Source organism: Artemia franciscana, unplaced genomic scaffold, assembly GCF_032884065.1.
Source record: "Artemia franciscana unplaced genomic scaffold, ASM3288406v1 Scaffold_188, whole genome shotgun sequence".
In the NCBI taxonomy this organism is placed as follows: Eukaryota; Metazoa; Arthropoda; class Branchiopoda; order Anostraca; family Artemiidae; genus Artemia; species Artemia franciscana.
In genome coordinates this window covers 430,240-457,315 of record NW_027062997.1, presented here as the reverse complement: position 1 = coordinate 457,315, position 27,076 = coordinate 430,240, and the positions used below count along the sequence as shown (strand labels likewise).

At 35.2% G+C, this 27,076-nt stretch overlaps 1 protein-coding gene across 1 annotated transcript in view; it reads left to right on the top strand.

Annotated features, from left to right (window-relative positions):
- The first annotated feature begins 12,493 nt into the window (after nucleotides 1-12,493).
- Nucleotides 12,494-27,076, top strand: part of LOC136042736 (uncharacterized) — a 50,121-nt gene continuing 35,538 nt past the window's right edge. The window contains exon 1 of the mRNA XM_065727701.1: nucleotides 12,494-12,574. The gene's annotated coding sequence lies outside the window, so the exon portion shown is untranslated. The remainder of the gene's footprint in view (nucleotides 12,575-27,076) is intronic.

The following is a 27,076-nucleotide window of genomic DNA, read 5'->3' as shown; positions in this document are numbered from 1 at the left end:
TCTTGAAGAAAAATGTCTAAATAAACTTCATCTGCTTGACTAGCGGACTCTAATACGTCCTTTTACGTAACATTTGCATAACTAAACTTTCCCTTTAACATAACAGAAACCTGCATCTCCTACGAAACATTCCCTATCACATAACGGACACCTGCATCTCTTAGAAAACATTCCCTATGACGTAGCATGCACCTACGTCTTGAGGGGTTCGCTGTTTGTCTTAAATCATTAAAGGAAGAAAGAAGTAGTGGCTATGTATGTTGTCAAAACCATCTTGGGGATATTACTGCTCACTAGTCCTAGCCCTTTTTTCTTGTTAGATGCCACCAAAAGCGCAATTTTTATACCAAATGTCATTTATAGATGGTATTGATAAAAAATCACGTGGATATGAGAAGAAGGTTTCAAATCAGCCATTAAAAATCTCTCTACAAAGTTGTGGTAGCCCATCATCCCCTACTTATATAATTGAGGCACGGTGCCAGAAGTGATATTTTTAGTATAATTTGGCATTTGCAGATGGTGGAATTCCTAGAAAGCTCGTATATATGAACAATAGCTCTTAAATAAGCTATTAAACACCTATCTACGATGTCCTGACACCCCAATTGCCCCAATAATTGAAAAATGGCTCCAAAAGTGCCATTTTTACTGCCATGTGGCACTTGCAGATGGTAGACTTTATAAAACACACGTTAGTATGAAAAAGAACTGTTAAATAAGCCATTATGCACCTCTTTATGGTATTTTGGCAACCCTATAGGACTGGCAAAAAGAGACATTTCTGCTCTACCGATGCGAAAAAGTGATTTTCCTTGTTGCTAAAGACGAAGTACTGTAATTCCCTCATGCATGGTTTTTACCATGTTTAACATTGGTACACTTCTCATATTTATATAACACTATTTTGGGGGGTTTTCGGACCTGTTTTTTTAATCAGTTTAAATACCTTTTTTCGCAATAAACTGATGTAATAGAGATGAGATGTATAAGTAATAAGATAAACGGAAGTAATAGTTATCATTCCTGAATCAGCGTCATATGGCAATTTTTATCACTAGGTAGTTTATTTTTAACGCACTTTTTAACTTGTAGTTACTGTGGGCTATGATTACGGACAAAAGCGTTTTGTAAATTTAAATTATTATTTTTGCTGAGGTATTTTGACGGTAGAACTTTGCAACAGTTAGGAAAACATGATGCGGCCCTAAAAAATAACATTTTTGAAAAATACAAATAAAGAAAAATTCTAAGAAAAATGCGGTTGTGAATGAAAAATGTGGGGGAGATGACAAGCCACTGAAATGATATGGCTTCATATATATAGTCTCAAATAAAGTAGTTTTCAAATAATTACCTTCAAAAAGTATTTACTTTTACTTTTAACTTTTGACTGAGATTTGAGGACAGCTTAGACCTCTTTAATAGCTGAATGGGAAGCCACAACTACCGAAGCCCTGCTTTGGAGGGATTTAAGAGGCTTCATTGCCGCTACATACACGACCAACGGTGTGAAGGAATTAACGCAAGATGTGCAGACGGTGAGGTTATGAAACAAGGCATTTCATCCTCCCTCTAAGGCGAAAATTCAACAGCAAAATACAAAATTCTGTTTCACACAGCGTTTCGTAATGTAAGCTACTCTCTGATTGGCTAGCTAAATATAATCCACCAATAAGGATCCAGTTTATATTCACAAACCTTGAGCCAACCAGTGTAATACCAACCAACCAGCTTAGACAATGTGAGATAGGAAATAATGAACGGATTTCCAAACAAAACTTTCAGAATGTCGTATTCAATAATCTCTCATTTTATGTGTTTCTATTTCCAAAGAAGGGGGACAGAAATAAGCCTTATTAACTGTAAAGATCACACAAACACCAAAAACAAGAAGAACATTATGGAATTTCTCTGAGTGCAAAACAAGGGAAGCATTTATGACGAAAGTGTAACCAAAAGTAAACATTGGTTTAATACTTAGAAAAAATTTGACCCATTCTAAGCAAAAAAAAAATTGTTTTTTTTTTACCTTTGCCTAGTGAAAATTGCTTTTTAGAAAAATTAAGAATTTTTGTTAAGCAATTAAAATACACGGATAAAGTTCATAAGAAAAAATAAATAAGGTCTATTAAGTAACAAGGATTAAAAAAAAAAGATTGAAACAAGATTGAAACAAACAGATTGAAAAAAACAGATCAATTTTAGGGGAAATTGGTATAATCCTTTCTTATACCCTCTCCTCAGAACTCTTCCCAATGTTGTCCCCCTTCCAGAGTATCCATCCCTCTTTAGAACAGTGTGAACACTGTTCTAAGCTAATTAGCATAAAACAGGCTTTCGCTCTTCGTACCTAGTGTAGCTACGGGGTTGTTGAAAGAATTTCAAAGATTAGAAATTTATAAATGTGGAATTCCGACGGATTTTCACACCCCAATCACCCGTAAACGGTCTTCTAGGATAGCTTTATTGATTGTTTTTTCCAATTTTATAAATTAATCATCAAGAAATTCCGTCTCCTTAGTACTATTTTGACTTTTCCATACGTTAAACTTACATAAGCTAGTGTAAAATTCTACCTAAGCGACCTACCTAAGGAGTCTACCTAGCACTGCCAAATTTACGGATAAAATTCGCTCCGTAAGATTGTAAACTCTTAAGGTATGCTATGGCGTAATGTGAAAGAGGCATAAGGAGTAACATATTCGTTTTATAGGTACACTAGATTATACCTTTTATCCCAAAAACTATTGAAAGTCGAAAGACGTGCTTTTCGTGTAAAACCACATATCAATTCTCTGCCTCAAATTTTTCCCTTGCTGAAAAACCTCTTAAGATAACGTCTAAGGCCTCCATGACAATCTTTCAGAAAGCACTGCTAAAACTTAATAGCGAAAAATCGTGTCCAATTGCTCTTCTGTATTGAAAAAAACAGCCCAATTTAAGGTATTACGTTGAAAATATTGCTCTTTGAGCTATAAACGACAGTGAAAATCAAATCTGATATATATATATATATATATATATATATATATATATATATATATATATATATATATATATATATATATATATATATATATATATATATATATATATATGTATATATATATATATATATACAAAGATTTAACGACGCTTCTAGACTACTTGACTGCGTCAGCCCTGCAGTGCATTCCTGCAGCGTGATTCGATCTCTGGGTCCCGTATTACCCAGCTAAGGTCAAATCCACTGCGCCACCACAGGACAATCAAATCTGATTGTTCAGGTGGTAATTTAAATAACCATATAGGGGTTGAAAATTAAGAAAAACAATAATTCTATTTTAAACTTTGAAACCTCCAATTACACTTATTCCATTTCCGTTAACAGCTTGCACCAAAAAAAAGAAAAAAAAAGAGAATCATGGATAAAAAATCAGTAAATGAAAAGCTACAAGCAAATGCCCTCAAACAGCTTAAGAATATGTATGCTTTGGAGGTGTAGATGTAGTTGACTATGAGAAGTAGATGTTTTCGATGTGATATAAGATGTGTTTTATTAAAAGATATAAACTTTTTTAATTGCACATAATATCTTCTTTCTGTCATTCGCATGATGGTGCCATTCAGCCTGATTTTTTGCATGATGAAACTAGTAAAAATTTTGGCACACATTTCCTTAGAAAAAGCGATTTCGGTCCGTCCAGCTCAGTAGAATTGCAAGACGATGTGTCACCTTTGTAAGTTATAGATGATCCACTAACAGTTGAGCCGCTTGGTAAGGCCATTGTCGAACAGTCTGACTGTGCAGATGAAAAGGACTAGAAGAAGAGTCAAGAGAGAAAGTCAATGGCTCAAAAATAAATCAAAGTGGCAGTTAATTCCGGAAAAAATTTATGTTGACCCTATTAAAAGTTAGAAGTATGGAAGACAACGTCAGATAATAGCAAGCAAGTGCAGTTCAACATGTTTCTACTCTTGTCAAACAATTAGCCAAGAAGAGCAAAAACGGATTTTTGTTGTGTTCTGGACTTTGTCAAAAGAGATGAAAAAAAGTTCTATCTTTAGACTACTAAATGCTTGGCAAACAGAGAAACAAAAAAAGAAACTAGGGGAAAGAACACCCTCTTTTATTACGTCACAACCCGGGAAAAAACACACTGCATACGCAGACTTTTACCTGTCAGCGTTGGACATCGAGCAGAAACGGATGTATTATGCACATAATACCAAGACTTCTGAAGATGTACCCAGTCCCAAACAAACTCCACCACCTGCAAACAAACTAAGTTCTGATGCTTTAAATTGTATTTGCGAACATATTTTTTTTTTCTCCAAAAGTGGAGAAAACAGTTGGTCCAAAATATATCATGAATATCTTGACATCAGCTTAAATTTGCAAAAAATGTTTGAGTTTTATGAGGAAAAATGACGTTTTGATTCTGAAAAGCCTGTGGGAGAGACTGTATATCGCAGTGTTTAATACAAAATTTACCTTGGCTTTTCATGTATCCATATGTGATAGAGGAACGGCATTGATTTACCAGAATCAGTTCAGTTGAATTACGAGAAGCACGTGAAAGGAAAATTAGAGAGTAGAGAGGAGCATGATAAGGACCATTCTAATCATTCAGTGGCAGTTCTCTGTCTTGATCTCGAAAATGTTTACTCACTACCCAAGGAAAATGTCTTGGCTTTCTTTTACAAGCGAAAGATTAAAGTTTACAACCACACAGCTAAACTGTTTTACGAGAAACCCATGAGAATCTATTAGCAAAGTTTACTGGGCTATTTGGTCCAATATGCACGGTGGTAAGAGCGAATTTGACATCGCAATTACTTTGGAAGCTTTTCTCGATGAATTATTTCAGTTATTTTTTGATAATAGGAGTATAATAACATTGTTAGATATATGCGTTCCGCAAAAGAGAAACTCCATCATGAGCTACAATTTGCCAAGCATCCTATACAAAAATCCACTTGTTGAGATAATTATTATAAAATATTGTGAGCCAGGACACTCTCTTATTCCAAAAGTTGATACAATACACAGTGTTTTCGAAAGTGTGCTTTTGAGCCAGGAAGTGTATGCGCCTCCAGACCTAGTCAAAAAATTAATCAGCGTAAATCGTCAAAATCCATATGTGATCTTTCTGTTGCAAACATCACATTTTCTGAATTTCCAGGCATGCTCGAAAACCTATAAAAAATATTCTGAAGTGTCTTTCTCAAAGGTGAAATAGCTGAACTTCCGCCAGAATTTCTGTAAAAGAGTATGGTACAAAAAGCGTTTTGTAGATGATCATTATAAAGTTGTCTAAATTGCTTCATATATAACCTTTCTGGGAGTGAAAGGGGAAAGGTATGTCAGAGGTATGGGTTGTTGAGAATTTCGTGGCTCCAACGCCTATCATTTGGGTTATAAACTTGCCCGACGACAAGATTAAAGGTATATTTTCTCATGCGATTCACGCCATCTGTCGATGCAAATTACTACCAAGCCTGCTGCTCCGCAGAGAATATCGAAGTGCTAACTTTGTAATTATAACACCATGTGAAGTTTCTGTTATCCCGGTGTCAGATTTGCAACTCTCAATGCAAAAGTAAGCCTTTGCCTAGATCAATTAAAATGGCTTAATAACTTTATCGCTCCTGAGGCTACTCTGCCACACCCCACTTAGACTATTACCTCCAGACCCATCCCTGTGAAACCATCATTTGCTGTTTCCCTTAGAATCCCAGAAGCCCATCACCCGGACTCACTGATCCATTCTCACGTAAGGATAAGCTTGACTTACTTACTGGCCATGAGGGTATTGTCTCGGTAGAACCTAACTCTAATGAAAAGCACTTGTTCGTGGTCACTTGTGATAAAAGTTCTCCAATATCTTTTGCCATAAATGAAAAACAAATAACGGCAAAAAACATATATCACTAGTTTAAGGCTAATGAAAAAAAATTCTATAAAAACATGGTCGCTAGGACCTATTAAAAAATGTTTCGAACACAAAAAAGGGTTCAAACCCGGAATGATTGTCTACTTTTAGTACATTTTTCTTCCAAAAAAAGGAAAGGAAAAGAATATAAATGTAAAAACCATAAAAAACTAATTTAAGGCTAAGATGCTAAGCAAGATAAAAAAAAAGAGAGAAAAAAAGGCGCCACGACCCGATAAAAAACTTTCAAACACAGAAAAGGGTTTGAACCCGGCATATGTGTCCACTGATTTTACTTATTTTTCTTCCAAAAAACGGAAAGGAAAAAAGGAAAAGGAATTACTGATTGTTTTGCCCCCCCCCCTCTACGTTTTTGCGAATTGGTGCTACTGGTGCCTCAAGCCAATTAACTATCAGAAAGTAAATTTTATTCCTTAAGTAGATTTACCAAGAGAAACTGGTGATTAGAATTTAAACACATTATATTTAAAATAGATCAATCTACTATCATCACTAACCGGCAACTTTCAAATCAACATGGTCTTAAGTGACCATTGGAAACTGGTAATCACAACAGAGCTACTGTTATACATTCATCAACATTTTTTGTACGGCTTGAAAAGGCATCAAAAATAGAAAATTACCTGAAGAAAGTAATGAAAACTATTTTTCACAACTACAAACCTGGACAAAACTCAGACAAATGAGCCAACAGTTAGAAACAAGATACTTCAATTAGAGGACACTTGCTAGCATAGCATCTCTAATCTCCATTGAACATAATAACCCAGAAACAAGACTGGAAGAGAGCTGACATTACAACTAGTAATCAGAAATGTGACAAAATGCTGCAAATGTAGATATCTAGGAGCTGCCATCCATAGGTGTGAAACTTGGCTGTCCTAAGCTGTTCTCCAAAGCTAATCAAGCAAATCCAAAAAAAGAAATCCAAAAACATGGCTACCCCCATGAAAACTGAATTCTCTATGCAACTTTACAACCAAAATGAGAGGATGTACTGGCTGTACCAAGCCTGAGGACAGACTGATATTACCTATGATACCCTAAGCACCACTGAAACCACTAGAGGATTTTTGGTAATAGGGGGTATCTAGAACAGTTGTTTTTATTGGGGGGGGGAGGCAATGTGAAAAGACTGTCAATGAGCAAAATCTTGGGGGGGGGGCAATGTTACAAAGGTGCCAATAATTGATCAAATTGACCAATTTATTCTAAAAAAGACTAGGATTAGAGAAAAAACAAAGTTAGAGGGCAACATAAAAAAGCCTGGGGTCCCAGAGTCCCCCCCCCCCCCTCTGGACCGTCTGTATCCGCTGGCTTACGTAAACGTCTAAAAAAAAGAAACAGATGGAAATAGAAATACATAAATATTCAGAAAATACAGTGTATTTCGTTGGCGTTTGTTCTATTTTCAGGTGTTTTTTTTTTCTTTCGAAGAATAGATTGACAAGGCCGTATCTGGTGGGGAGGGACAGGGGATACTAACCCTTCCCCAAATTTCTGTTCAGCTCGATAAAACATAGCGAAAATCAATATCAATAATTTTGACGTGTTTTTTAAACTTTTCTTTTTAAACCTCCCATCTTCTTAACAAAATCATGGATACGTTTTTGTAAATTGTTACAAGTTCTTTTCGGAAAGCCTTCAAAGCAAGAGTTCTTGGGGCTCATAATTCCTTTTCATCATCGTTACCATAACCAAATATCGGACAAAGTAAGAACGTAACATAAATATTAACTCCTCTCTACCATTATTCTATTCCAAATGATTGACAATGAGATCTTAAACTGCCTGAAAATTGAATTAATCTAACTAAAAAGGGGATTTAAAATTTACTTGAATTTAACTCCTAAAATCAAATTTAAAACATATTTTTTTTTTTTTGCACTAATATATAGTGTAAGAAACATCAAAGGGAGTTTATGTATTACTCCATGTCAAGATTTCCTGGTCTTGGAACCTACATTCCACTTTTTTGACTACCCCATACCTATATTGCAATTCTTTGATATCTCTTCCTTTCATTACAATAATCTGAAAAAACAATATGTCCATTTTACTGTTGCCTTCCCTTTAATGGTAACGCAACAAAAGCTAAAGGCGAAGTTAAAGAATACAACAATGGACTTTACAGCTCCTACTTGCGGTGCTGATTTCCGTTTCATGGCCCTTGAGGTAGAAAGTGCCGAAGGAATGGGCCTAGGGGGCAGCCACCCTTTACTTTCACACAAACATCCTCTTTATCTTCCCCAAAATTCACCAGGTACCTATTTAAAGCTGGTTCGACTCTTGCTAAGCATTTAAAATCACGCCACTGGGCCCCTTTCCAAAGTAAATAGCCAGCAACATTATGATTTGAACCCCTGTCCTCACGCAAAAGAGATTATACGTCTAGCGTACTAATTTTGACCCAACTTTGGCAGAAAATTAGGAGATAGCTAATTGACTTGGACTTCTGAAAAGCTATAATAAAATCGTCCTAGTCCTAGAGGTTACAATGCCACATCATACCACACTTGCCTCTAAACATTAAGTTAAGTAGTCCATGTAAAATGGAGGGATGGTTATCCTCTATTGCATTATTGAACGCAAGTTTTAGGAAAGTTGAGAATTTCATTCTTTTTGAAATTTCACTTATTTGTGGAAAGTATTCCGAAGACTCACAAATTTGTAGTTTTTAGGGCCAAACTTACCTGAGCGGTTCTTCTTATCAATATCGAAATAAGATATCCTTTCTAGATTCTCTTCAGTCCGAGAAACATATTTCAACCATGCAAGTGATTAGGCTTTAAAATTGACTTTTAATCCCCAATTATTTAAAGTCAATATCAAGATAAGATATCCCTTCTAGAATCTCTTCAGTCTGAATAATATATTTATTCAGTCTGAATAATAGATGAATGATATATTTAAACGAGACTTATGTCTTGTTTTATCTTACTTTAGTCTCTAAGTGGTGTATGTTTGCGACATATACCATTTTGGTCAGAAATGCGTTATTTATGTTTCTTGGCTAAAGTAAGCTTTTAATAATCACAGCTGCAGTGGGTTTTCGGAACTATGTGATACGGGGATTCGCTTGTAAAAATATTTTTCCAGTGAGTCCTCCACTAAAAATACAAACGAAACAACCTGAGACTGAAGAAAACGCTCAAATCTCAGGTGCTCTCAACTGATCAAAGACCTCGATCAGTTGTTTGAACATGGCTAATAGGTTTTCTCAAAGCAACTCTAAATTTCCTCTAGAGTCATGACCGCAAATCAAAGAAAGCCGAATGTTTGATTTGATAAATTCAGGGCGGTGAGGATGCAGATCAAGACAAAAGTGATAATTTTGGCATTTAAGACCCACCTTTAAAATGACATTAAGAGAACTGGCTTTTCAGGGGCTCTTTTTTCATTTTTAAAGCATTGCAAATGCAAAACTTAAACTTTGGCGTAAAAGCTAAATGTGGATTATAATGAGTGTAATAGAGAAAATGAATAGAAATGAAATATACGTGATATATATGATCTAGAGAACTACATTAGAACACAAAATAAGCAATCCATCTACATAATAAGAGGGTTGATAATGATTTAATTTTTGTAAAAAATGCCTTTTATTTTAATTTTTCACTTAATATTTGCTAGAGATCATTTTTTACTATAACCTCTTTAAGAATAAAAAACGCGAAAAAAGCCTATGGCTTATTTTCATTTGGAATAGTAAGAGACAAACTTCAGAGAATCAGGCAACTAACTAAGTCCAATATTTGCAAGAGTTTGTTAATCACTAGGTTCCAGCTATCTCTACAGCCATGATACAGACGAAACTTAAATAATCCCTATTTATTATTAATAATGTCAACGGTCTAGAGTTCGTTTTTACTATAAATTAAAAAATTTAGATTATTTATCAGAAATCATAAATATATTTTCTGTTTACAAAATAACTAACGCAATCCTGAGTCCAAAACTTAAAATAAAGAAAATGATTTTTTTTATGGAAATACCCACTAAAATACATGTCGGGTAGTTAGAATCTAACAAAAAATAAAAGTAACCTTAAAATTTTCAGACATTTTTCTAGTTTTAATGAAAAAATTCCATAAGTAACCATAAGTATTTTTGTAGTTTACATGATAATTTTAGGAATCCTGAACTGAGAACTAAAATAAAATTTTCTTGTCGAAAGATAAGCGTGTGTAAGCATTGCATTCACTTTTTATGTCACAGATTATAATCATCAAGTTTGTACATAAAAATACAGCTTTTTGTAAAAAGAGATTCTATTTTAAACACTTTTTGTTTTTGTCATTGAAAAAAGGCACTAGATGTAGCAATTTCCTTAATTATGAGCCATTACTCTGTATGGTTTTCCATTGTCCAGCTATCTGAGTTGAAAAAAAAAATAGAAAGAAAATATACTTTTGATGCAAAATATCGGGGTTGTAGCCACTCTTATTGATTCTCAAATCAATATGTTTTTTCTGCTATTCAAGCCAAGGAACAGTTAGTTTGATTTGTTGGGGTATTGTACAAGGTGATCCTAATTGTGTAATTCTTTTTTTTTTTATCTGGCTCTAGTCTTAGGAGTTATGGGCTATTTTGTTTTTACTTTGGGACGTGATTGTCTCTTGTTAGGTTGTTAGCTACCGCTGCAACCTGGATATCTAATCGAAACTCCAATAACTCTCCAAATTCTCTTATTTGTAATTGAAAACACCTAATAAGCGCAGATAACGTGTTATTCCTTAAGTTTTTGGATTCATGTGCTAATATATCAAACAGTTTGTGTTAATAAACTATAAAAGTGGAGGTACAAGGCTCAATAGTAAACAAAACTAGAAACGGAATTTTAATATCAATCGATATGTCATCGACTTATTAGGCTGATTCCAAATATATAAGACTTCTTACACTTACTCTAATCCATAAAAGGCTAAGAAATTGCGAAAATTTGCCTGATTTTGAAAGAGGGAGGAAGTACCCACTAATAGTAAAAGAATTCTAATTAAAATACAATCATTAGATTCGGCGTATAATAGGACCTTACTGTACAGGTTTCAAGCCCCTATCTACAAAAGTTTTGAATGTTGTATTATTTGCCAAAAAAAGAATCACGGAGGCATAATAATTTTTTTGTTTTTTCTAGGGGTAATTGTATCGAACCAACGGTCCTAGAACTTGGGAAGAGGGCTCATTTCAATGAAAAATAAAATTTCTGGTATCCCTTTCATTTTTTTGGATGGCTACAAGCTCTTCCTCCCACGTCTCTTTTTCCTTAAAAAAATTGTTCGATCAAAATCGTGAGATAGCCGTTTTTGTAGAGCTTAGTTGTAAGGTTTTAAAACTATACCCTTATATTTAACATTACACATGCAGCCCCTTAGGATAGGTCTGGGGATGAAAGTTTGCTAAGGATAATTTGCTAAGCATAAAAAGAATAATATTCAATCTATGAAAACCAGTTTCATTGTCAGAAAGACAAAAAACAGGTGACGAAATGCATTGGCCTTGTTTAACTTGGGCTATATATTAGCACATTTGGGGGATATGGTAATTTTAGATTAGAATAAATTACCTCCACACTCCTTAATGTTCAAATATACATCGGAAAGAATATTAGTTTATAAACTAAAGTGTTATATTTTCATCATATTTGGCTCATATCCCTAGGATTAACATAACTTTACATCTTAGGTGTGTTCCGTATAAGTAACAAGTACCTCTTTTTTTTAAAGAAGCAACGCCTTATCGAAATTTGTGAAGAGTGAGGCACATTTTATTCATGAAAATATAAAAGTGCTACTTCCAAAACTTGTTGCTGGTGTCTCAATAATTACACTAGCTCAAATAAAGCAAATAAAAAAATAGTATCGGTAATTTTTGGGATTAAAACTGCTGTTTTGGGTCTATAAGGGAAAAAAAGAAGCAAAACAAGTATTTCAATTACTACTACTACTACTACTAATAACTCACTGCAGCACCAAGCCGCCTGAGGCCAACGCAGCTACGCAAGCTCCTCCTCCAACCTAATCTATTTAAAGCCTCCCTCTTTACACCCTCCCAGGAAGTTCCCATTTCCTTTAAATCTTTATTTATGACATCCTCCGAACTCAGACAAGGAGGACCTGCTTTCTGTGTAGCCCCGGACGATTGGCCAAAAAGGACAATCTTCTATTAGATCACAAATAACCAATTTTCAGTGAGCAGGGTATTAGCCAAGGGTACCGGTTAGGGACAATACAGGGAGGAAGCAAGATTTTTGTTTAAAATATGCAAAAAGGTGTTTCAAAATTTCAAGGGCAATTTTTGCTTGAGAAAAAAAAACATTCATCTAAAGATATTTTTCCACATCTGGGGGTAATTCTACCCCATTCCTGTAGGTGCTTATGTATAGAATATGGTGAAGATACAAAAAATCGATTAGTTTCAATGATAAAGAAAATTATAATTATAGAGATCTCTAGTCAATTATCTAGGGATTTACATATTGATCTAGTTATTTTTATTTCAAAGTCTCTAGCAATTTTTTTTTTCCCTGGCGGCAACCTTATTTCCCCTAAACGTTTTCATCCTGTTTTTCAAAATGGAAGAAAAGAATTCAGCAAGAAAGATTTGAAGGACTTTGGAGTTGTCTACCAGAAGAGGTTAGAGTCTATAGTAAACTTCAAACTTTGGCTATCTTAGAGAGGGGTTAGATTAGGAAAATGAAACTATTAGGGATGGGTCTACAGGGTAAAGTATGTCCTGGGAAGGTATTTTGAAGTGCCTAGGCTACCTCCACTCCTTCTCCCTCTAGAAGGTCCTGACTGTTGATGCATTTACAAATCTGTGTCTTATAAAAAAAAACCTTGCAAAATAGATCTTCTGCTTAAATGATGTACAATATAATTGTTTTCTACTTAATTGTACAAAGGCTAATTGTAGTCAATGTCAACGTCAACAAAGGCTAATTGTACAATTTTGCTGAATTTACAAGGTTTTAATTATTACAAGAATAATTTATTACAATGATTACATTAAACTATTACAAGGTTTAATGCAAATGCATTTCTTAAATTTTCCTAAAAACATTAATGTGGCATAAAATTCTACTCAATTAGTGGGAATTGTATTTTCAGAACTAAAGCCAGAGAAAAAGAAACTGATAACTGAAAATTAAGATAAAATGTTGTTTGTCAAAATTTCCAGGTAAATAGGCTAGGCTATATGACTATCCATATTATTGGCTAACCAATAAAGTGAACATACCACTTGATGCCTTTTATTTTACTCTTTGCAAATATAATAATTGCCTCTAGGCCTATTGCAAATTCAAATTGGTAAAATTCTAATTAATTGACTTCTTGCTATCTCAGAAAGAGTTTAGGTTAGGAAATTGAAACTTTTAGGGATGGGTCTACAGGGTAAAGTATGTCCTGGGAAGGTATTTTGAAGTACCTACATCCACTCCTCCTTCTAGAGAGCCCTGACCTTTGATGACCTTCAAAAATATGTGTGTTATAAAAGTGAAACCTTGCCAAATAGATATTCTGCTTATTTGAAGTACAACAAAATTGTTTTCAGCTTCATAAATTTGCTGAATTCCATTTTATGAGGTTTTAAAGATATGCAAATACATTTCCTAAATTTTGAAAAAACATTGATATGGCTCAAAATTCTACTCAAATAATAGGAAATGTATTTTCAGAACTAAAGGCAGAGAAAAAGCAACTAGTAAGTAAAAATTAAGGTAAAATGTAGTTTTGTCAAAGAGAGAGAAGGAGTAGAGGAGGGTACTTTAAAAATACCTTCCCAGGACATACTTTAGCCTGTAGACCCATCCCTGATAGTTTCAATTTCCTAACCAAAACCCTTTCCAAGATAGCAATAAGTCAATTAACTAGAATTATACCCATAAAATGCTGATGATTAGGCATAGACCAGTTGGGATTGGCTGACTATTATCTTGGAAAACATCTGGTCTTTCAAAATTTCAATCAAGACAAAAGTTAGCTCTACACTCTAGTTTATATTAATACTATACCAATTATTGTGTTTCACAGCACTTGTCTTAGATTAAGTGCATCCTATGTCAACTGTGTCTGTCATTAGGGTATGTTGTTCTAATTGTAAGATCCTGTGTCAAAGACTAGACTATATTTTCAAAGATATGTTTCTAGATTTAAATATGCAGCCAAGATTAGGCTCCTGTGTTGATACAATATTCAAGCTAATCACATACTTAAAAGAAGATTTTGACACCTCTAATGGTGGAATAATCCACTTTCTTGGTGTGATGATTAAGCTATGATTTAGCTAGTAAAGAGAGGATTAGCTGGCTCACTATTAGGTATCTTACCTTATTAGCTTTTAACCAACCCTTTAACTTTACATCACTATCTAAAAACGAAACTTATCTTTTGGGGCTTAAAATGGAATTTACTTCAGAAGTAATTTCTACATTTGGAAAAAATATGGAGATCTTCAAGCTGTATCTTCCTTTCTTTGTAGATAAATTTTGTGGAAAAGTCTATATTCATCCACCAACTACAAAAGTGAAACCCAAGAAAATAGGTTTTCTGCTCAGATGAGGTATGATAAAAGTATGAAGTTGCCAAGTTACTCTACTAAAAGCACACTATTACCAGGTTACAAAACAAATTCTCCAATCAGGTAGTCAGCCTATAGAATTCCCTTATAAAAGAGAGCACCCTGGGAAAAGAGATCATCTTCTTCTCAGATGCTCTCTTGAAGGAGGCAAGCAAAAAGGAATGATTTAATTTTTGATAATTTTGTTGTCACTGTCCTAATGGTGCAATAGCATATATAGCCATACAATATAGGCATAAAGGCAATCAAACTAAAAAAAAATACATTTTTGTTTATAATATATAGCATCTTTGAGTCAATTAGATTATAGTATTTTTTTATTATTATTTGCATTATTGACACTTTTAAGATATTTTTTTTACCCAAATTTTAAGTATGATCACTCTGGTTAAAATGGATATCTTGAGTCTACACAGAATTATTGGTTTTATAACAAATTCATCAACAGAATAAACAACGATCAAATTTTATTAGGAGTGCAAATGTTCAAAATGACTTCTTTGGAAAGTAGCATAGATTAAAAATCTAATGGTTTTATTTCTTGTAGTAAACAAAAAGTAAAGTAAACATAATTTTTGATTCAGAAAATGATTGAAAAATACAGTAACAAAACCATAAATGTTAACATTCCCATAGGCAGAGTTGTTCCTAGGGTTGGTGGTGTGTTGGCAAAATTAATTACAACAACTCCCTCCCAATTTAAGTATATACAAATAAGGCCAAATCAAAGAGGACACCCTCCCCAGTCCCAGCATTCAGGGCAGCTGACCCAGTTGCCTACCTCCCCTTGGAACAGCATTGCCCATAGGTCTATTTTATTCTGACAAACAAAGCCCTTTTTGGCTACATTCCCATAGACCTGGCAGTGGTACATTCCCATAGACCTGTCTCATGACAAAGAACAATAACACTACTTAGAAAAGTAAAAAAAATACAATTAATTAAAGAAACAGTAGATAAAGTAAACAGGAATTGAAAATCTGAATCTTGATTGGAACCATAAAGAATAAATTTCATAAGCTAAACATAAAAAAAACAAACAGATACATCATGATTAGGGAGAAAGATACTCTTAGCAGTCCCATCAAGGGGTACTAAGTAAAGAGTACCACTCTAAGATCATAAATATTCTAGTTTGCCTTTTGTAAAGAGGTTTTAACCAAAGCTGCTTTAAAAGCTGTAATATTATTTGTTGAAACAGGATTGTTTAGCAGCATCCAATGATTTAGCCTTTTTGTCAGACTTCATGTTGCTATCAACACATGATTTATAGAATTCCCTAGCCCAAGAACTAAGAATAATAGCTTGGAAATAATTTCTCAGGATACACCTACAACCCTGGATTTATTCTTTTGTTTCCTTCTCCTTAATTAACTTCATTCCAAGGCAAGCAAGCAAGTTTTGCAATCCTGATTTTGACAAACATTGCTAGCAGCAAATCTAGTTATATTGATTCATAGTATTTGCTTTTTTTCAGAAACTTCGTGTAAAATCAATCCTCCAGAAGAAAACACCATCAAATTGTGAAAACCACAACAACAAAAAATTTCTAAATTACTAATATCATTCCTGAAAGTGCTTCACATGTTTTACCCCATACCCCCCTCTCCCTCCCAATGGTGAAATACATACCCAAAACTAAATATTCCTCATGTGTATTTCACTGTTTTCTCATTGGCAAAGAAGTAACATAATGGAATTCAAGCAACAGAAGAATCCCTACTGCAATGTTTGTGTTAATAAGGTTTATTGACCCTGGCTTCATATAAAATAAAGTACCATAGAAGCTTAGCACACACATTAGGTAAGCAAAGCATGGTATAGGCACAGCAGGTAATCAAGCACAAGCATAGCAGAATGTTATATCTTTCTTCTTTTGTCATTTAAGCTGCCTGCACTTCCTCTTGCATCAACAATCAACACTTACTCCTACTCATCCACAATGAGCTAAACTAATATATACCTTCAGAAAGGTGCATGTAAGAAGGCGCTAGGCTTGCTTCTTACATATTCACTAACTACTCGCTTCTTCTTCTTCCCATACTGTCTCTATTTACAGGTTGAGCCTTTCAGGTGGGATGACAGCTCTTTCAGACCCTGGTTTGGATTGTTTGATGTAAACTGATAGTGGTGGTACTTAAGCTGGTACTAGGCCTCACCACCATGTGCCTATCTGGTATCCCGGAACCTCCAGTGGATATTACCTCCACGTGGGATGCAGCTGGTAGCAATGGTGTGAAAGGTGAGGGTGGGCTAAAAAATTTGTTCTGTGACTCTGCTGGGGATATGCAACTCTGACAGTGAGTATATTGGGCAATTGCTGGTTTGGTAAGACTGATACAGCCCTGCTTTGTTGATCTTCAGGACAGCATTGTGGAAGGTCGGATAGGTGCTTCCTCTTCCTTCTTATCACCAACCCATCCTCTGTTTCCACAATATATGATTGCAGCAGCTCTGAACAGGCAATGATGGTTGCTGGACTCCAGATGCTTTGCGGGGATGGTTGAATATGTACTGAATCCCCTACTGCATGTGGAGACAAGGGTTTAGCTGATCTGTCATAGTAAGACTTCTGCTGCTGCTGCCTCTCTGCATGGGAGTTCAGAAATTCCTTTTCTGGGACTACTTTCTTTCGTAGATGGTTGGTTGTGCGTGGTAGGATTGATTGTAGCTGGCAGATCATCAGGAGTTGAGCTGGTGCAGCTAGGCCATCTACAGGAGTATTCCTGTACTCTAAAATTCCCAGGTAGGGGTTGTCACCATTTTCGGATGTCTTGGTCATCAGGTTCTTGGCTGTCAGTACTGATTTTGTTGATTAGTCTGTTGGATTACGGATAGATTGGACTGGATGTGAGGTGCCTGAATCCTTAAGCCTTTGCAAATCCCTGGAATTCTGTTGAGGTGTCCTGTCTGCCATTATCAGATATGAATACCACTGGTATTCCATATTGAGCAAAATGGGTTTTCAGTTAGGTAATCACTGGCTTTGAGGAAGGTATTCAGTTTATCAACTTCAAAAAATTGACTGTGATGATCTACAGTGATCAAAAAATCAGTTCCATTCTACTTGAAGAGGTCAGATGCAACCTTTTGCTATGGCAGAGATGGGACAGAAGGGTTGATCAAGGGCTCTTTTTGGTTTGAATGCAGTTTTTTGGCAAAAGTTCTGCACTTCCAGACATACTGCTTAATGTCTCGATTCAGACTTGGGCAGTAGACAAGCCTGCATGCCCATTGCTTGGTTGTATCCACACCAAGATGGCCAGCATGTAGTAACGTCAGGATTTCAGGTTGTAAAGCTTGGGGCATCACAAGTCTCTCTCCTTTGAAGATGATGCCATTTGCTGTTGAGTGTTCATGTTGAATGCTCCAGAACATGACAATATTTGACTGGCACCTTTTCCTGCAGCTTGGCCATCCATTTTCTATAGCCCCGAGGAATGCTTCAGTTAGGGGTCTTTGTTGGTTTCATCCTTGATTGCTGCTAATTTGCTATCACTCACAGGTAAATGTTTGCCGATTTGGTGCACATAAACATCAAGTTCCTTCTGTAGTTTGTCATCTATGTTGGGTAACTGCAGCCTGGATAGACCATCAGCCACAGGAATTTCTGATCGAGGTCAAAACTGCAAGTTGAGACTATAAGGCTGAAGCTGCAGCATTAGTCTGGACTTGAGGAGGGGCTTTATGGACTGGCTTGGAAACTATGGTCTCCAGTGGTTGATGATATGTTCTGACTGTAACACGTCTTCCATACAAATAGTGGTGAAAATATTTGCAGCCGTAGACAACCGCATACAACTTCTGTTTGAGTTGTGAGTATTTTTGTTCTATCTTTTTCAGTGCCCAAGGTGCATATGCTACCACTTCTCCATCAAAGCAGAGATGGGCTCCCAAACTGTGGCCCAAGGTATCAACTTTCAATTCTACATCTGTACTTGTGTAGTTGAAAAATAATGTATTTGAGACAATGGGGCGCTTAAGATCTGTCAAGATTGCATTCTACTCTGGGCTCCAAGAGAATGTGTCTTGTTTGATGATGTTGCGGGGGACCTTGTTTTGGATCGACAGATTTGGCGTGTCTTTTGCCAGGTTAGTTCAGCATCCATAAGAGAGTGAGGAGCTCTTTGTGTGTTTGGGGAATGGGCATTTGATGAATGCCTTTCCGTTTTTCCAGATCTGGCTTTATGCCTTCTGCTTGAGTGATGGGTCCAAAGTAGCAAACATTGCTAACACCCAAACTGGCCCTTGTCTCTGTTAAATCTCACCTCTTTTGCAGGGCTAGCTCCAGGAGAGCTTTCAGCCTCTCATCATGCTCTTCCATGGTTCTACCAAATACCAGAATATCATCAATTATAATGGCAAAGCCTTCTAGCCCTTACAATATTTCCTCCCTTTGTCTCTGGAACTCATCCTGGGCTGATATGATGCCAAAAGGAATCCTCCAAAACCTGCCATATATGGTGCGGAATGTCATCGTGTAAGATGCGCTTTGGGAAAGTACAAGTGACCAGTACACAAACTGTGCATCCAATTTGCTAAACATGGTTGCACCATGAAGTTTTGAGGTTGCATCCTCCAGGGTAGGTATGGGGTAGTATGGGTGCTTAATGCATTCATTCAAGTCCATAGTATCTATGCACAACTGCACACTTGCAACTTTTTTTCCACCATGACCATTGGGTTAACCCACTCAGTTGGTTCAGTTATTTTTTCGATTATTCCATTCTTCTCCATCTGTATTAGCTTGTGTAAGAGTTTATCCTTTAATGCTTCAGGTACTCTTCTAGCAGGGTAGGCAGTAGGTACTGACCCATCCTTCAGATGAATATTGCACTTGCCTTCCAGTCGACTGATTTCATCAAAGACTTTTATGTACTGATCATGTACACATGTCTGGGGTTCACCTGAGTTCACGTTGAGGATCAGATTAATTAAGTTCAAACTGATGCTAGATTGGTTGCCTATGATCGGAGCAGATGGTGAGTCAACAATATAGAATTTATGCGTCACAGCAGAGCTGGTTTTGTGGCTACTTTTTTAGGTCACAGGTTCCAAGAACTGTTATCATGGCGCCACAGTAGCTAGTGAGTCTTTGGTTAGTTGACTAGAGTTTGGGTTTTGGGTTGAGTTGATCAAAGACTGATTTTGGAATGATTTTAGCTTGGGCCCCTGTATCCAGTTTTAAGCCAACTGGAAGCTGATTGTTTACTATGAGAGTAACGATGACTTCGTCTTTGCCATTCTCCTGATTGATGACATACAGAAATACTGTCATCTTCTTCTGGAGTTGCTCCTGTTTGCTCGTTTTCATCATCTATTGCACTCACAGTCTTACTTCAACAGACTTTAGCATAATGATTTGGCTTCTTACACTGTGAGCACATTTTACCTATTGCTGGGCAAACATGTTTTGGTGAGTATGCTGCACCACAAAAGTAGCAAAAGTTGAAAGTTTTCGAGGTGAGCTGTGTGTAACTGCATCTATTTCCTGCTTAAGTGGTAAGGAATTGCTTCCACTAAATGATTTTAACTGAGCCTGGGTCATCTCGTGGGTTATGCATGTTGCAACAGCATTTTCTAGTGTCAACGAGTCACCTTCAGCCAGTAGTTTCTCCTTGACTGCCTGGTTTTTGATTCCACAGACAATTCTATCCTGGATCATATCATCCTGTTCCTTATACTTGCATGGTTTAGCTAACGTCTTTATGTCTGTAATGTACTTTTGGACACTTTTACCTTCCAACTGGTCCCATTTTTGGAAGAGGAACCTTGCAAAAACATTATTTTTGTTTGGATTGGTGCATTTCCGGAAGTGTTCTAGGAGAGGTTCTGTTTTGTGAGTTTTGCCATCCTTAAGCTCAAAGGTATTGTATATTTCTCTGCCATTTTCCCCAGTCCTGATCAGAAGATAAGCACACATGGAATTCTCAGTTTTTTCTGCAAGAAGTCCAATGAACATAAGCTGGACATGCTGTTTGAAGCGACTCCATTCTTCAGCAAGGGAGCCAGCATCCCAGTTTATGGTTGGTTGCTGGACCTCCATGGTGATTTATGGATCCCACTTCTGACACCATGCTATGTTTGTATTGATAAGGTTTATTGACTCAGGCTAACTATAAAATAAAGCAACGTATATGCATAGCTCAAGCATTACGTACGCAAAACATGGTATAGGCAAAGCAGGAAATAAAGAAGTAACATAACAGAAATCAAGCAACAGAAGAAACCATTTGAAGCCATTACTACCTGAAGTTTTGATTGTTCAGTTGTGGTGTATTGAAGTTTAAAAATATGTATGCTAGGTTATGTGTTTCTGTGAAAGCTCCTACCCACAATGATTGTGTTATCTAAAAAAACTTAAGTACCAGTTTAAAAGGAATCTGTCAGAGTGGGGTAGCCCCCCCCCAAAAAAAAAGAAGAAAAAAAATGTTGATTGATTTATATAAAAGAAATATATTTTCATTTACATTTTTAGATTTGTGTTGGTTATGTATTAAAGAAAAGCCTCCAAAGAGATGGATTGGTAACAGAAATTGAATTATGCAGGAATTCTTTTCCTTCTGATTACCGCTGCTGATTTCGTTATAAAATGAAAATGAATGTTCATCAAAAATCTTTTAGTAAATTATCTCTTTCATGTCAAATCCTCTATGTCTCTCTATTGAAAGTCTGTCCACCTGTTTGAGAAACATTGGCGAAGCTAGAGTTAAGTATTTACTTTCAAAATACAAATCTCTTGAGTCTAAAAGTTAAAATGACAATTTTTATTATTATTGATTGACTGCCCTCTCCACTTTCAAATGCCAGTATCATTTATTTATTTTTGAGAGGGAGGTCTAAGTGTCCATATTAAATACAAAGTTGGTGTCCATTGTAAAAAAAAATACTTAAAATCTCTCTTTAAATTAAGATGTCAGTGGCAGTACATTGATATTATTGCTGTTATGACTAGTCATAACATCAATTCAGTTCGAATTGTTACATCAACAACAGCAACGCTTTAAGAAATTTATAAAGAAAATTCTTGTGATATTTACCTTGATTTATCAGCAATCAACCGAATCAATCGTACACCAAACCATCTTCTGGACCACACTGTGGTGTTTTTTTTTTTGTGGATGGTGAAGTCCTCCCTTTGAAAGAGCACAGACAGTCTGGTATTATAATATAAATTTTTTTCTTTTTGATCGTATTAAAGCTTATTCCAATAGGCAATGCATAGAACCCCCCCCCCCCCAAAAAAAAGTCCATCTGGACCCTACCCCAAGTACTACCGAAAACGTTCAACCTCTTGGCTGGTCAAGTCAACTTTCTCAAAGCTTAAATGAGGTCATTGAATAATACAATAGTGGAAGTGGGGTGCGTATATCACTATACAGGATGATAATGAAACTGAATTTCAAGAGGTCCAATCAAGAAGCTCCAAAAAAAGGGAAAAAATCTCCCCAATCAAAAATAATACCCCTCTCCATGATCCAACCTTCCCCTCACAAAACCTTGGAATATACTTAAAAATCACTCCAGACCCCCCTTTGAGATAAAAAAGATAACTCTATTGAGGGTTGCAATCTTTAAAGTATTAAAATCAATGTTCTCATTAAACATTAACCGTGATGGATCTCTGCTAATAGCCCTCAAAGATTCTAAATCAGCAGATATATTACGGAATTAAAAATCTCTTCTTAACATACTAATAAAATCTGTTCTCTGGACCCCAAACCAAAACCCAACTAAAATAGTAGTGTACAACATCCCTCCAGAAATTCCTATTCAGGATCTAAAAGAAGGGCTCTCTGACAGAACTCTTAACCCAATCCCAGTAGCTGATGTAACCCAATCCCAGTAGCTGATGTAACCCAATTGGGTAAACCAGATGCCAATGGCCAAAAGTTAAGCAAGTCTTTCTTATTCACACTAAGAGAATAAAATAATAACCTGGATCAGATATTCCTTTTTGAACAAAGGAAACCCCACAAGCCCTACAAGCCAAAATCTATCCAATGCCAAGAATGTTTAGAACTAGGACACACAAAAAACACATGCAATGAAACATTACTTGAATGCAATTCTTGTAAAAGCTCCCACCCCACTGGAATGACAAATTGTAAGAACAATCAGCCAAAATGTATCAACTGCAACGGTCCCCACGATTCTACATATAAGACTTTATGAAAATAGCGACGAAGACCACACTGCCTATTATATATATATATATATATATATATATATATATATATATATATATATATATATATATATATATATATATATATATATATAAATGAACTTACATCAAATTGTGAGAATTAAAACTAAATAATTAAAAACTTTAAAATTTTTTTTTTAAAATAGCCCTAGCATCCTTACTTCAACGAAGTTCAATCAGGACTGGCGAAAAGAATGAAATGAGAATATAAGCTCATTCAAACTAAAGAGAACAAAATGATTAGGTGCAATTTCTTAAAGCTCATCTTGCTTGTTTAGCAGCCTGTCTTAAAGGCCTTTTCGATGTTGGATCAGTACTATTATAAATCGGTTTAGTAAAATATTTTGTTAGATCATTTTTAATTAAATTTGAGTATAAAGAATTTAGTGAGTATTCCCCTAAGTCCCTGTTCAAAGAAATATTATTATTTATTTTGAGATTAATTTCGATTGATTCTCGAACCACCTGTTTTATTCCCAAATCCTTACTGATGAGTGAAGAGTTTTCAAAAAGTATCATGTGGGACGGATTATTAAATATACCCCAACCTAAAGCAGAATCAAGGGAGTTGTTGGAACTGTTTGAAATTAAGGCCTTGTCTATGTCATTTTTATGCTGTTGTAACCGTTTGTCTAGATTCTGATGGGTCCTGCCGACATAGTATTTTCCACAATCACAAGGTATTTGATAGACCCCTCTTTGGCGAGTAACTGGGGTCTTATTGTTACCCGAATTTAAGAAATTGATGATTTTAAAATTATTAGTAAAAACTACGTACAGATTATTTTTTGTGCAAATATTTTTTAATTTTGTTGTGATCTTTGGGATATACGGAAGATAGACAATATTTGAGGGCTTATCAGTAGCCTCACATTGTGAAGTATCTTCTTCGATTTTACAAGAATGTCTTTTTATTCTACGGTTAAATATTTTATTGACCAAAGGAATGGGGTATACATTACCAAAAAGAATATCTCTGATAAAGTTTATTTCTGCATTTATATACGAATCGGAGTAAATATTCAGGGCACGATCAATGAGGGAAGTTACAACTGCTCTTTTAACTTGGGGGGGGGGGTGATTTGAACTAAAGTGAAGATATCTATTGTTTTGTGTTGGTTTTCGATATATAGTAAAATCCAGGTTATCAGCATTACGAATAATTAATACATCTAAAAACGGTAGTTTATTTTCAATTTCAACTTCTAGGGTGAACTGCAAATTTCGGTCATAAGTGTAAAGATGACCTAAGAAGCCCTGAAATTCAGCTTCCCCATAATTCCAAAGTGAAATTACGTCATCCATATAACGACCCCAATAGACGTGTTTAAAAAAATAAGAATTCAATGCCCAATTCTCAAGATTCTCGACGTAAATATTTGCTAGTAGCCCGGATAAAGGTGCCCCCATGGATAACCCATTTTTTTTTTGCTGATAGAAAGAATTGCGAAATTGAAAATACATAGAAAACTTATTACAAATTTTAAAAAGAGTCATTAAAACTTCATAATCAATTCCTGTCGCTGAAGTCTCGATCAAGTGGTAATTTTCTTCTATTTTATTTTTTAATAATTCCTCAGAAATAGTTACATCTATATTTGTATACATGGAAACAATGTCAAAACTACTAACTATTGTGTTTTCTGAAATACTTGTGTTGCTAAGTTTTTTAACCAAATCTGCCGAGTTACGAATTAGGAATTTTGAGAATACAATGAAGGTTTGAAAGCTGTGCAAAGCCATTTTCCAATATTGGCAGCGGGGGCTTTAGTACAAGCTACGATAGGTCTTAATGGAATACCCTATTTATGTATTTTTGGTAAACCGTAGAGTTTAGGACATAAACTACCACGGGGAAAAAATTTATTGTATAGTTGTGGGGTGATTTTACCATTTGTTTTAGCTGCTTTAATTCATTTATAATATTATTAGCGAACTGATCAGTAGGATCATGAGTTATTGTTTTATATGTAATTGTGTCATTTAAATGCGAAAGAATTTTGTTGTCATAGTCTGTCGTATTCATGACAACAAGTGAATTGCTTTTGTCTGCTTTAGTTATTATAATAGAAGGATCTTTTCGGAGATTAGATAGTATTTTTATGTCATGCAAATTTTCCGGTGTGGAATTGGTAGGAGGCTTAAACTTTTTTTGGCTGTTATAAAGGATATTTTTAAGACCAGATCTAACTTCATCCGGGTTAGAGACAGAAGGATAGTGTTTATGCAAAGCGGATTCTAGAGAGGAAACTATATCTGCCACAGGAACCTGTTTCGGTAGAAGAGAAAATTTTGGACCTTTTTCTAGTGTTTCGATTTCCCGGGGTTCCAATGTTTTAGAAGAGAGGTTAACGATAGCAGGTCCAGGAGTGAATCTTGGAGAATTAATACGGTTTCTCATCGAATATTCATTTCGTAAGCCTTCCAATTTTTTATAGAGGCGTTCCTTGGACAAGCGAAAATCGTGGCAAAACAAATTCCTTTCTAATCTAACAACTTGAGCAAAATCAACGGTGGACAGGTTTTCCAGCAAAAAAGTTTCCAACGATTTTCTATCTGAAGAAATAATATGTCGTTTCTGTTTTTTGTCCTTAATAATATGGACTAAGGTTTCTAACTGTAGTGTATGGGCAAATTGCGCTTCTTTCCGGGTATTTAAATGTAATTTATATCTTAAAGACTTAGGAATAAGGTTTTCATTCCTACAGGATTCTAAAAAATTTTGTTGATTGATAATATTAGCATGTTTTTTTTTACCTAGACTAATAAAATAAAAGATATCATAGGTCAACTGCTCCCCATAAGCTAGACGAAAATAGCGACGAAGACCACACTGCCTTTCCATAACAAACAAATACAAAGTAGAGACAATAGGGAAAATCTTTTCAAGAAAGTGGAAATTAGTTCTGTGGATCTTTCGGCCCTATGTCCAAGAGCCGTCTTCAGCACAATACAAGAATAAGAGAGAAACTATATATATATATATATATATATATATATATATATATATATATATATATATATATATATATATATATATAAATGAACTTACATCAAATTGTGAGAATTAAAACTAAATAATTAAAAACACTTTTTAAAACTTTTTTAAAAAATAGCCCTAGCATCCTTACTTCAACGAAGTTCAACCAGGACTGGCGAAAAGAATGAAATGAGAATATAAGCTCATTCAAACTAAAGAGAACAAAATGATTAGATGCAATTTCTTAAAGCTAATCTTGCTTGTTTAGCAGCCTGTCTCAAAGGCCTTTTCGTAGTTGGTTCAGTACTATTATAAATCGGTTTAGTAAAATATTTTGTTAGATCATTTTTAATTAAATTTGAGTATAAAGAATTTAGTGAATATTCCCCTAAGCCTGTTCAAAGAAATATTATTATTTATTTTGAGACTAAATTCGATTTATTCTCGAACCACCTGTTTTATTCCCAAATCATTACTGATGAGTGAAGAGTTTTCAAAAAGTATCATGTGGGACGGATTATTAAATATATGCCAACCTAAAGCAGAATCAAAGGAGTTGTTGGAACTATTTGAAATTAAGGCCTTGTCTATGTAATTTTTATGCTGTTGTAACCGTTTGTCTAGATTCTGATGGGTCCTGCCGACATAGTAATTTCCACAATCACAAGGTATTTGATAGACCCCTCTTTGGCGAGTAACTGGGGTCTTATCTATACCCGAATTTAAGAACGTACAGATTATTTTTTGTGCAAATATTTTTTAATTTTGTTGTGATCTTTGGGATATACGGAAGATAGACAATATTTGAGGGCTTATCAGTAGCCTCACATTGTGAAGTATCTTCTTCGATTTTACAAGAATGTCTTTTTATTCTACGGTCAATTATTTTATTGACAAAAGGAATGAGGTATCCATTAAAGTTTATTTCTGCATTTATATACGAATCGGAGCAAATATTCAGGGCATGATCAATGAGGGAAGTTACAACTGCTCTTTTAACTTGTGGGGGGTGACTTGAATTAAAGTGAAGATATGTATTGTTTGGTGTTGGCTTTTGATATATAGTAAAATCCAGTTTATCAGCATTACGAATTATTAATACATCTAAAAATGGTAGTTTATTTTCAATTTCAACTTCTAGGGTGATACTTTTTGAAAACTCTTCACTCATCAGTAATGATTTGGGAATAAAACAGGTGGTTCGAGAATCAATCGAAATTAATCTCAAAATAAATAATAATATTTCTTTGAACCGGGACTTAGGGGAATACTCACTAAATTCTTTATACTCAAATTTCATTAAGAATGATTTAACAAAATATTTTACTAAACCGATTTATAATAGTACTGAACCAACTACGAAAAGGC